Source organism: Macrosteles quadrilineatus, unplaced genomic scaffold (assembly GCF_028750875.1).
Source record: "Macrosteles quadrilineatus isolate MER2022 unplaced genomic scaffold, UCM_ALF_1.0 Scaffold_2__2_contigs__length_208266976, whole genome shotgun sequence".
Lineage (NCBI taxonomy): Eukaryota > Metazoa > Arthropoda > Insecta > Hemiptera > Cicadellidae > Macrosteles > Macrosteles quadrilineatus.
This window is the reverse complement of record NW_026542595.1, coordinates 130,696,293-130,710,546: the sequence shown is the minus strand read 5'-3', so window position 1 is coordinate 130,710,546 and position 14,254 is coordinate 130,696,293.

The window sequence follows — 14,254 nt, the reverse complement described above, 5'->3', positions numbered from 1 at the left end:
CTTTGATGTATTCTAATGGTAATATATAATATGTAGAATACTCAGTATAAATATGATTGAGGCAGTCCAGTGAATTACGAAGCTATAAGGCAAAATCTATATGGTTGATAGTAACTCGTATCAGGAAAAAGTGCACAATCTTTTTCCTAAGCCCATCACATCAACTTTGAGGTAATCTAATGGTAATGTACAATGTGTAGAATACTCAGTATAAATATGATTGAGGCAGTCCAGTGAATTACGAAGCTATAAGGCAAAATGTATATGGTTGATAGGAACTCGCATCAGGAAAAAGTGCACAATCTTTTTCCTTAGTCCATCACATCAACTTTGATGTATTCTAATGGTAATATACAATGTGTAGAATACTCAGTATAAATATGATTGAGGCAGTCCAGTGAATTACGAAGCTATAAGGCAAAATCTATATGGTTGATAAGAATTTGCGTCAGGAAAAGTGCACAATCTTTTTCCTAAGCCCATCACATCAACTTTGAGGTATTCTAATGGTAATATACAATGTTTAGAATAATCAGTATGAGTATGATTGCGGCAGTCCAGTGAATTACGAAGCTATAAGGCAAAATCTATATGGTTGATAGGAACTCGCATCAGGAAAAAGTGCACAATCATTTTCCTTAGTCCATCACATCAACTTTGATGTATTCTAATGGTAATATACAATGTGTAGAATACTCAGTATACATATGATTGAGGCAGTCCAGTGAATTACGAAGTTATATGGCAAAATGTATATGGTTGATAGGAACTCGCATCAGGAAAAGTGCACAATCTTTTTCCTAAGCCCATCACATCAACTTTGAGGTATTCTAATGCTAATATACAATGTATAGAATAATCAGTATGAGTATGATTGCGGCAGTCCAGTGAATAACGAAGCTATAAGGCAAAATCTATATGGTTGATGGGAACTCGCATCAGGAAAAGTGCACAATCTTTTTCCTTAGTCCAACACATCAACTTTGATGTATTCTAATGGTAATATACAATGTGTAGAATACTCAGTATAAATATGATTGAGGCAGTCCAGTGAATTACGAAGCTATAAGGCAAAATCTATATGGTTGATAGTAACTCGTATCAGGAAAAAGTGCACAATCTTTTTCCTAAGCCCATCACATCAACTTTGAGGTAATCTAATGGCAATGTACAATGTGTAGAATACTCAGTATAAATATGATTGAGGCAGTCCAGTGAATTACGAAGCTATAAGGCAAAATCTATATTGTTGATAGGAACTCGCATCAGGAAAAAGTGCACAATCTTTTTCCTTAGTCCATCACATCAACTTTGATGTATTCTAATGGTAATATACAATGTGTAGAATTCTCAGGGTAAATATGATTGCGGCAGTCCAGTGAATTACGAAGCTATAAGGCAAAATCTATATGGTTGATAGGAACTTGCGTCAGGAAAAGTGCACAATCTTTTTCTAAGCCCATCACATTAACTTTGAGGTATTCTAATGCTAATATACAATGTATAGAATAATCAGTATGAGTATGATTGCGGCAGTCCAATAAATTACGAAGTTATATGGCAAAATGTATATGGTTGATAGGAACTCGCATCAGGAAAAGTGCACAATCTTTTTCCTGAGCCCATCACATCAACTTTGAGGTATTCTAATGGTAATATACAATGTGTAGAATACTCAGGGTAAACATGATTGCTGCAGTCCAGTGAATTACAAAGCTATAAGGCAAAATCTATATGGTAAATAGGAATTTGCGACAGGAAAAGTTTCTGTTTGTAATAGATGTGGGTTGGCACGCCTGCGGACGCCACAAACGTGTTTTGCAGGGATGTCGGAAACACAAATCAATGACAATACGGTGCGAAATGATGTTTTTATATTTATATAATGTCATGATAACTTAGCTTAGCCCTGGGACCGTTTTAAGGGTACCCATGTTAGGGATTTTGAAAGAATTTTTTTGAAATACGCATTAAAAATAACTGTACTATTTTTTATCTTCAAAACTCAATTCAAAATCAATATTGACTATTTTGTTTAAGAATTGATAGTAAAATATCCAGTTAGTATAATTTCTTTGTTTGAAAAATATTTGTATGGTAAAATATTCTATAGAACTATGAGGTTATTTGATTTAGTCTATGATTTTGTCATTGGTTATAGGAAACAAGTAAGATTAGTTGATATGAGTAGACCACAGAGATAAGTAAGACCATTGATGTATATACAAATCGAATGCTCTGCTCCCGAGAACTGTTTCAGGGGTTTCAAATTATCGAATTTAAAATGCATAACGAACTGTTCTGAATTAAACACAATTTTAACTGACTACTCGATTCCCGTACGTATGACGGGCCAATAGCTTGTATATATTAAAACGTAACAGGGTTTTTTTATTTCACGATACTGAATCAACCACACGATTTTTGTGTCGCAAGAAAGATAATTTTGAGAACTAGGATATGTCGAAGGCATAATTTTAGTTTAGGGTTTCAGTTTTCTAGAAATTACGTTTTAATTTTAAAAAAGTCTAGCAGCCGACGCTAACCTTCTAGACTAAAGCTTTTGCTATAACTCCATTTGCTTAACGTAACAGCTGTAAACATTCAGCGTTTGTGACACAAATTCAGCATTTAAAAATAAAATGAAATACAGTAGGGTGACAGGGGATTACAAGGGTCACTCAAGAATTCAGAGGATAAGGAACAGATTTGGGTTCGGAGGTGGCGGGAATAAAAAGAAGAATAAAATATTTTCATTACAATACTGTTAAATTACCTGTTTTCGTTACATAGTTATTACCTGCAAAAATTCATAATTACATTGTTTACTACTGCTAAAGTAAATAATAACTTTAAATTGAAGTTATGGCCTGAAACATTTTATGAGTTTGACATGTTAAAAACACAATGAAAGTGGGTCCATACCAGCGACCACAGAATTAAAGTTTTAATTATGTGATCGCTAATCTATTCATGTTGCCATTTAAAGTGCTCGATTAATCTTCCACTTCAGACGTGATCTTAAATATTTAATTAATAACTTTCTACTCTTGTTATGAAATAACATCTTACGGCTTTAAAAATAAAAAGTAAACTAAACGTCAGAACATGGACACATAAAATAAAATTAAGGGCTAACTTATTACAGTATGTATTTTGTCAGAACTTGTGCTTCAATAACTACATTTTTTGTTATTGTATTGGTTACTGGAATGTTAAAAAATGCCTAGGGATATTGTTGAGCTTATTAATGATATCAATTAACTTTTTAGTAGCACTTGCCATGAGGGTAACGGCCGGCAGCCGCAATCTAGCTGAAGAATAGTGAAATGCACTTGATATTAATACATTTTCATTTGCAGGAAAAACATTTATAACATTTTACCAATAACATAATTTGTTTTTAATACTTGTCATTATTGTTACATGTGCGATTACTGCTGATCTGTGGGGACATTGGAGATGTGTCGTCCTGCCTGTCCCGTCAAGACTGTGTGTTGTGTGCTTCACTGTTGCGGCGGAGGTTCACCGTTGAACGGACAACAGCACCAATTCTGACACCGGCATACTTGGACGTGCTTCAAACAATGATAGGGACGAGTCAACTTACAGTTTGACATCGCGGCTACACTCGGAAGATAAGACAGTCGAAACGCTCCACTTTTACATTTCATTGGCCTAGTAGTCCTTGGAGCCTAGACGTTCTGATTCATAAAACAATTTAGGAAATTTTCCATTTAACAGGGTGCTGTATATTTAAATTAAAATCACTTTGGTATTTGAAAACATATTTTGAGGTGGTAAATAACTCTTCAGTGGCTATTTAAAAATAACGCATTTAACATTGTTCTTATTGCGGGAAAATCTAATATGGCCGTTTGCTTCCATGATCTCCCTTGAAAATCAATTCAAAACAAACAAGACAATTTTTAATGTCATAGTATTGAGGATATTTAAATGATAACTTTGGTGTTTGAAAAACTATTTTTGGATCATTAACTCTACAGCAGCTGTTTAAAACTATCCAAGATGGCCGCTAGCCTCCAAGGACTCTTAAAATATTGTTGTTGATTATATTTGTTTTACTGTAATAAATTGACACTTTGTAGCATAAGAAGTATTACTAAAAATAATAATACTAAATATGGGTTTTAAGACAATACACTAGTACCAACAAGCATGTACAGTAAGTTTTTTCTGTACATCTAGCGACAATCTTACCAATTAATAAATCTTACAAGATAGTTTCTAGGTGTATAGAAACCTTATTGTAAAAGGTACTATAATACCAACTAGTAGGAGAGTCATCATCACCTTTGGTTTGTGTGATCAGTTATCGGTGGAGGGGAGGGGGTGGTTTCAGGACGAGGGGGTGCTGAAGGTGAAGAGTACAGTATTTTACGGTACAGCAATACGGCATTACGGCATTTTAGCAATACGTAATAAAATAACTGTACTACGTTTTTAATTACAATCTCTTCTAGTATGTGATAGAAACAAATATAAATAAAATACACAAAATGTACAAATCTACTAAACAAAACCGGCAGTTGCTATTATATAAATTGTATCCAATTATCAGCGCTCTACATCGCCCTTTATTTTTATATATACAGTATATAGCAATTTAGTTCAAATTGCACATTTTTAAATGACGTGGGAAGCATGGGAATATTACCAAAACATGTTTGTAGCGTTTCTCTGGGGGTGATGAAGATTCTTATCTGAAGTGATCAAAATGTCGAGGTTTCTTAAGAGTCTAGCCTAGGAGGATTAAACATTAAGGAGAGGGCATGCGAATAGGGATATACATGTTGCGGTGAAGCCTAGTACCTAATAGCGGTGAAGCTTATGGTAGAACCGTTAAGGATTTAAAGTCAACGGTAGAACACTCGAGTGGCAAAAACCGTAGCTACCTATAATAAACATGGATGAGATTGGGAAACTTTTGCGTAGAATGTTTTCTGTGCTTTTACTAAAAAGCGAAATCTTTCTGCTATCGCATCCTCTGACGCCACAGTGCGTACGTAGAAGACCCTATCATTATTTTATAGTTATTTGATTTGTTTTCATGCAAATATTTTCAAATAGGTACTTCTACTTTTTTATGATTTGAGTATATGATTATGAACCACACAATCTATATTAACACAACTAGCTGTTACACACGGGCTTAACCCCGTTTGACTTCATAAGTATTAATAAAAATATTGGTTGGTTAAGTTAAACAGAAATTAGCAAAACATAATACAGTAATACAAACAAATAATAACACCTAAATTTAATTAGGTAATAAATTAAAATATTAACAAACAAATAAGTACAGCTGAGGTATTTTTAACATTAGGTATATAAGTGTTCCCTTTAGAAAGGAATTGCGACCTTAAAGGGCAATTTATGGCATAATGGATAGTTTTGCGCAAGGTTTCTCGTAATGACAAACATTTTAAGTATATGGTTTATGGGGGTGTGACTTGTATTTTTCTCATGTGGGATTTATGGATAGTAGTAGGACAAAAAACATGAATCCTTTTTAAAACCATATTAACTGGCCATCTTAGTACATATTATTCGTTCATTAATACATTCTTCCTCTTATGTAGGTTTCTAATATTCCGATTCCATAATATGAGTTATTAATTTTGTTTGCGTGATTTATGTAGACCTATATAAATCTTTTAAATACTTCACTGCTATTTCAGTAACTTAATCTCTAAAATGACATTCTAACGGTCCTAATTGGTTGGCGTGTACGGTTGCCTTAAAAACGTTATATTGTAATGCAGGTATCTAAAAATCCCCCCCTCCCCACACACACACAAAACGGATCGGCGCGCGGTCGGGCTGGCTTCAACAAAACTAGAGCTTTTCCTCTATCCTCCTAAAATTTAATCCTCCTACATTCTAGCTGTGTTAAATTTGCTACTATAGTTCGGCCGCTTAGAAAGCGACCTCCTCCAGCATTAGTTTAGCATTAGCGCGCAAGTCGTTTTCTAAGCGGCCGAACTATACAGTCAAAATCATAAGGGCATTTGTTATTATTATTCAGTTTGTTTACGTAAATATTTCCTCAAAATCTTCATTATAACGAATCTTGAACTTTTTACTTTATCACTGTAATTTGGTAACTTTCTATGTAGTTCTGTTTGTACATCAGATGTACTAGTATTAGGTATTGGTTTTTCTTGAATATTTTAGTCTCCTTTTGTGTTAGTCGTGTGTTCATCAGAGCCGGCCTTAGGTACAATGCCCACACATTGGGTATAAAATACAGAATAATTTAAAAGTATTAAAATTTTACAATATTTATGTTAATTATAAAAAATTAAAAGGGGGAATTATTTTATCATCAATTTTTTGTTTGCACCATCCAAGGCCGGCTATGGTGTTTACAGTTGAAATCTATTTAAACTTCGATATCTATCTCCACTGATTTGACAGAATTTTTAAAAAAAAGAATCGGCTTTATTACCTTATATAACGTATCTATTAAATTTTGAAGTAATACAAATTTTATATAAAATTCTTTTCAACCCATTTTCAATGTCTTAAAAACAAATCATTTATTATGTTGAATAGTTGCTAAGGCTTAAAGTTAAAGAAAAACATTTATGAAAAACATGCAAAATTTAAATTTCCATGTTATTTATACATTACCTACATAGAATAATTAAACCGTTGCAGTTTGCTTGTTTATGAACACATTTGTATGAAATTTGGCAAATTAATTTATTTAGTAATAATCTATTAACATTTTACAAATAAAATTACCCTTCGTTGTAGCAACTCGCGTGATAACTCATTAAACTTACGTTATTATTTAACTTCGGAATAAACATGACTATTTAAGGAGATATTTTGATGAAAATCCAATCGAGCAAATAGAAATTCACTTATTCCGCTGGTTTTCTGTGGCTGGGGTGATAAAACATTGATTAAGCAAATAAAATTATCCAACTATTGTAATACAGTGGAACAGTAAAGCGCTACTCATAAAACTCACACAGAAAAATAAAATAATACATTGTCGACTTAAGCGTACAGTGACACTAACGTCTTGAAACAAACATAAAAAATAGTTTTACAATAGGATGAAAAGTCTATAAGCTAATCGGCACAATAAATTCGGACACCTAGACTAAAATCTAAAACTACAAATAAAATTATTTGATCCAGAGGAATCATGGATCAGAGTTTCGGTAAAACATTACAGTATAATGGAACAAATTAGATATTATTCTAGTTAGTTGTTTTTTATCTTTATGTTTTTTCAACATGTTTTGCTTACGTTTATAGTTTAAGGTTGTGTAAATAGATTATTTTCATACACGATATGTTTATAAAGTAAATAAAATAGCTTATTTAAATTTTTATCTTTTTGAAAAAGCAGTTTCATTTTGTTTCCCTTTCGTTAAGGTTACCTCTCCTCAGATTATACCTCAGATTTCTCCACAGATAATTGACTTGATTGCCTCAATCATATTCATAAATATTATACATTACGATGTATTTTACAATTGGAATAGCTCAAAGTTGTTGTGATGTGCATAGAAAAAATATAATGCATTCTTATTTGTTGCAAGTTTCTATCAACCATATACATTTTGCCATATAACTTGGTAATTTAGGGGGATGCCTCAATCACACTCATACTGATTATTCTACACATTGTATATTAACATTAGAATACCTCAAAGTTGATGTGATGGACTTATAAAAAAGGTTGTGCACTTTTTCCTGATGCGAGTTCCTATCAACCATATACGTTTTGCCATATAACTTGGTAATTTAGAGGACTGCCTCAATCATACTTATACAGATTATTCTACACATTGTATATTACCATTAGAATACATCAAAGTTGGTGTGATGGGCTTAGGAAAAAGATTGTGCACTTTTCCTGACGCAAATTCCTATAAACCATATAGATTTTGCCTTATAGCTTCGTAATTCACTGGACTGCCGCAATCATACTCATACTGATTATTCTATACATTGTATATTACCATTAGAATACCTCAAAGTTGATGTGATGGGCTTAGGAAAAAGATTGTGCACTTTTTCCTGATACGAGTTACTATCAACCATATAGATTTTGCCTTATAGCTTCGTAATTCACTGGACTGCCTCAAATCATATTTATACTGAGTATTCTACACATTGTACATTACCATTAGAATACCTCAAAGTTGATGTGATGGGCTTAGGAAAAAGATTGTGCACTTTTTCCTGATACGAGTTACTATCAACCATATACATTTTGCCTTATAGCTTCGTAATTCACTGGACTGCCGCAATCATACTCATACTGATTATTCTAAACATTGTGTATTACCATTAGAATAGCTCAAAGTTGATGTGATGGGCTTGGGAAAAAGATTATGCACTTTTTATGTTCGGAGTTTTAATTGTTCGCGTTATGTTAAGCCTTAGCTACGTATAATGTACAGTACGGTCTCAAATATGCCTTTTAAAATACGTCAAATAATTAGTTTTAACTTGTATACACGTTTTATCAATGTATTATTGACATTATATAAATATAAAAACATCATTTCGCATCGTATTGTCATTGATTTGTGTTTCCGACATCCCTGCAAAACACGTTTGTGGCGTCCGCAGGCGTTCCAACCCACATCTATTACAAACCGAAACTTTTCCTGACGCAAATTCCTATCAACCATATAGATTTTGCCTTATAGCTTCGTAATTCACTGGACTGCCGCAATCATATTTACCCTGAGTATTCTACACATTGTATATTACCATTAGAATACCTCAAAGTTGATGTGATGGGCTCAGGAAAAAGATTGTGCACTTTTCCTGATGCGAGTTCCTATCAACCATATACATTTTGCCATATAACTTCGTAATTTATTGGACTGCCGCAATCATACTCATACTGATTATTCTATACATTGTATATTAGCATTAGAATACCTCAAAGTTGATGTGATGGGCTTAGGAAAAAGATTGTGCACTTTTCCTGACGCAAATTCTTATCAACCATATAGATTTTGCCTTATAGCTTCGTAATTCACTGGACTGCCTCAATCATATTTATACTGAGTATTCTACACATTGTATATTACCATTAGAATACATCAAAGTTGATGTGATGGACTAAGGAAAAAGATTGTGCACTTTTTCCTGATGCGAGTTCCTATCAACCATATACATTTTGCCTTATAGCTTCGTAATTCACTGGACTGCCTCAATCATATTTATACTGAGTATTCTACACATTGTACATTACCATTAGATTACTTCAAAGTTGATGTGATGGGCTTAGGAAAAAGATTGTGCACTTTTTCCTGATACGAGTTACTATCAACCATATAGATTTTGCCTTATAGCTTCGTAATTCACTGGACTGCCTCAATCATATTTATACTGAGTATTCTACATATTATATATTACCATTAGAATACATCAAAGTTGATGTGATGGGCTTAGGAAAAAGATTGTGCACTTTTTCCTGATGCGAGTTCCTATCAACCATATACATTTTGCCATATAACTTCGTAATTCACTGGACTGCCTCAATCATATGTATACTGAGTATTCTACACATTGTATATTACCATTAGAATACATCAAAGTTGATGTGATGGACTAAGGAAAATGATTGTGCACTTTTTCCTGATGCGAGTTCCTATCAACCATATAGATTTTGCCTTATAGCTTCGTAATTCACTGGACTGCCGCAATCATACTCATACTGATTATTCTAAACATTGTATATTATCATTAGAATACCTCAAAGTTGACGTGATGGGCTTAGGAAAAAGATTGTGCACTTTTCCTGACGCAAATTCTTATCAACCATATAGATTTTGCCTTATAGCTACGTAATTCACTGGACTGCCTCAATCATATTTATACTGAGTATTCTACACATTGTATATTACCATTAGAATACATCAAAGTTGATGTGATGGACTAAGGAAAAAGATTGTGCACTTTTTCCTGATGCGAGTTCCTATCAACCATATAGATTTTGCCTTATAGCTTCGTAATTCACTGGACTGCCTCAATCATATTTATACTGAGTATTCTACACATTGTACATTACCATTAGAATACCTCAAAGTTGATGTGATGGCCTTAGGAAAAAGATTGTGCACTTTTTCCTGATACGAGTTACTATCAACCATATAGATTTTGCCTTATAGCTTCGTAATTCACTGGACTGCCTCAATCATATTTATACTGAGTATTCTACACATTGTGTATTACCATTAGAATAGCTCAAAGTTGATGTGATGGGCTTGGGAAAAAGATTATGCACTTTTTATGTTCGGAGTTTTAATTGTTCGCGTTATGTTTAGCCTTAGCTACGTATAATGTACAGTACGGTCTCAAATATGCCTTTTAAAATACGTCAAATAATTAGTTTTAACTTGTATACACGTTTTATCAATGTATTATTGACATTATATAAATATAAAAACATCATTTCGCATCGTATTGTCATTGATTTGTGTTTCCGACATCCCTGCAAAACACGTTTGTGGCGTCCGCAGGCGTACCAACCCACATCTATTACAAACCGAAAAAGCGCCGATGAAAAGAGCCGCTAACTTCACGACGGTAATTTTTCCACGACCTTCTCACCGCAGTATTTCACCTTCATTTTTTTAGAACCTTTGGAACAGTTACACGGAACTGTTTGGAATAGTGTTCAATGCAACTGTGACAAAAAGTATAGAATAGGTTTGGCGAAACCGTTATATTACAAATAGCTCCGTTCCTTCTCAACTTGATTATTTTTCCTGCATAAAAATTTGATTATTATGATATACCTTTTTTGCTCCTCCTCATAATAATGAGTCTTTTATAGACATAACCTGTAAGTTAGTTATCTGGTTTCGGTTACTTAATTATTCTTGCATTACAACACGAAAACCGGCTTATTCTTAAAAGATAATGATATAGTAGCATACTAAGGAAAACTATTCAAAGAAATTGCACAGTTTTGTTAAATTTGCTAACAATGAGGAAGGTTATACGGTATAAGGTATTGTTGATGGAGGAGTCATAATGAAAAAGTGCACAAATTAAAATCAAAGTTTTATTATTATATTTATGGATACAGTATTGTGAAGTTCATAATTATAATAAATTTAACTTACCTTCTTCTGTTTCGAAATTCAGCTCCCCAACTATTATTTCAATGGCATGGGCTTCTTCCAGATGCTGTATCAAGTTTTCCAACCACGAAAATTGATGAGAGCAATCACCCTCTGGGCAAATAAGCCTTTTCGGGTTGTTTGAACTGTCAGATTGTTCACTACAACTGTCATGCACATTACGTGTATGGCGCGTTAAACTAAATTTACTAGCAAAGTGTTTGTCACAAAAATTGAACATTCAAACTTTTTATATTAATATCAGACATACTGATCCAGAACTCTTGAAATTACACCATCGATTTTTAGAGAAAGTGAACAATCACTAGACAAAATGGAGGTTGAAGACAGAGATCCACGAAAAACAAAATGAACACCTAAAAAGGAAATGGAATGGAACTCTTTGTTTGTCATGTAACGGTCTTAACAACTATTCCAAACAGTTCCGTGTAACTGTCCCAAAAGTTCAAAAAAAGGAAGGTGAAATACTGCGGTGAGAAGGTCGTATTTTTCCACCTTCAACTCAAACATTCTGGCTAAATGGTGGTGAACTTTTTGTCTATTGAGCTACAGAGTTTGTGCTAAACTTATGATTAACGTTGAAACACTACGTTATAGCATAGATAAAACATACTGTTATAGCTTGTGTTGGTTAGTCTATCATAGCATAGATAAAACATACTCCTCAAGAGGAGTATTTTTTATCTATGGTTATAGGTTCATGGGCCCTATAATAATTAAGGATGACAAATATATATCCAAAATTACACACATTAAAATCAGCCGAAGAAAATTTTTAGTTTACTTCTACATGGTTTGTATAAGTATGTTGGAATTTAATGTGATGTTATTAGGAGCAATTGTGTATTTACCATTTTCATCTATTTTAAGCTCAATTAATCAGGCTCCGTCGAAGCCAAACTGATGGTGCTTTATAACTTATTGATTTGTTAGATGTTCTCCAGTTTGTAAGTCAATGATGGCGTATTTATTTTTTCTTTTTTTCTCTGAAGTCTTTTATTATTTCATTTCATTTCTTTCACTTAAGTTATTTTTTTGGTATTCTTTGTAAACCAAGCTGAGTTCCTGGAGGATGATTTTCTCTTTTGCTTTCCACAGTTCTTTCTGCTCGTGCATGGCTGCTTGTTTGAAGGTGGCTTTGTCGGGTGTTACCAGTGGTCGAGGGGGGTCGTAGGGATTTGGTGGGGCGAGAGATCCTCGAGTCACTCATCTCCAAAGGTTGTACATGGCTTCTTGTCTTGGTGGGGATATTTTTCAGATCTTTCTCTGATTTTTGCTCACCGTGCTGTCAAGGATATCGTCAATAATTTTTTAAAGTTTTTTTTTGTCTATATACATTCTGTCTCGGTGAAGATATGCATTGCATGAGAACTGGAAAAGGACTTGCAGAAGCTCTCTTATACTTGCATCGTTCAGGTTAATTGCCTTCATGACCTCCTCTAAGTTGACGGAGAATAGTACGGGAACTTGATGCACTCATTTGCAAGTTCTATGAAGCGCAGTAGTCTGTTCTTCCAGTTCAAGTGTTTAGATGAGTAACATATAATAATTTATATATTTCCTTCAGCATCTTGTGATGTGATAAATTTGAAAGGATAGTTTACTATTGAGAAGTCTCTGGTGTACTCTAATGCTATTTTACCTTGTGGAAGAGGGAGGGAGGGTGTGTTCTGGTTTTCAATGTCCTATAACACATCGTAAGATAGGAGATAACTCCTATAACAGCCCCGGTCTGTGAGGTTTCGGCTCTCTCCAATGGCTTGAAATAACACTATATTTTTGCTGTAAATACCCTTTTCAACCGTCGAACTGCCCAAATTCCAAACCCCCAGTCTGAGAAACGAAGAATATTGACTTACCGCTATCATGACTGTCCGACGTCCGTTTGATTGGCAAGTCACTCGTTACTCCATTATTAGTCATCATGTCTAGTGATACCGTGACACACGTAAATGTTTTGTAAATAATACACAGTTACACAGTAGAGTTAGTTTTATGCAAATTAAGAAGATCCTCTGAAGATGCCACACAAGCTGACGAAATGCATATGGTGAATATGTGACAACCAGGCAGTTGACCATACTTTTGGAATATCATGGAGACCAGCCCAAAACCCAGTTTTATGGCTATTGCCGGTAATATTGGCAATCGGTCAGTGGAAGCGTGTCGCAACTCCACTAGCCAGCATAATCTTGCAGTTTATTTGGGTTTTGTTGAGTGTTACAAAGTATTGGGTACAACGATTGCTACCTCACGTTAGGTTGTTTTGGTCATGGCATAGAAAGTGTGTGGCCTAATTGTTCTGCTGACAAGATATGTCATAATTCCGTTTGACGTGTGGGACCCTCAAGCCTGGAGTTAGTCGGTTGGTTTTGAAGAGTCCGTGAGCCCCGGTTACGTGCTATCATTGACTAAGGAAAATAAGGGTAATTCTTGTAATTCTATTTGTCTATCTTTCCCTCCTGCCGCGGGTGTCCGTGGGGTTGGGCAATGGGCATGTATCCGCTTTCAAAATCACTTTCATATATTCTATATTTTCAATTGATAGTAACCCATATTAAGTACCTTTGTTCTTTTAGAGTAAATCAAGTGTTAAAATTAAAATTCCTCATCTCTTCATTCGATCATTGAGTTTTCCCACGGCCGCCTTTAACTCCAGGCCGCGGCCTTCGCAGTGGCAACGTCGCAAGTGGTGTTGTAACAGCTGTTTTGTTTGGAAGCAGCTGAAATGGTATTTTCCTACAGTTACCTAACAATGTACATGTTTCCTCACTGATTTGAGCAAGCAAAGTGGCCAATTCGCTCATCAGTGAGACAATGTTAACATTGTCTCACTCTAATTACTTTGTCTCACTCCAGATTTGCAACGTGAAGGCACGAAATAGTGAGCGCGTAACATGCAGGCAACGTCGTATGCTCGCGAAATACGTTGGCAGCACTGGCTGTAAATCAGCTGGTCAGCTGTTGTACTGTTGTATTTGTCACTTCACATTAAATGTTATATTAAAAGTTCACTTCTGTGTAAAAATAGGTTATGTTTCTTCACAAATTTATTTGTTTTATGGAAAATGTAGGAAAAGTATAATGTGCAACTCGAGTTC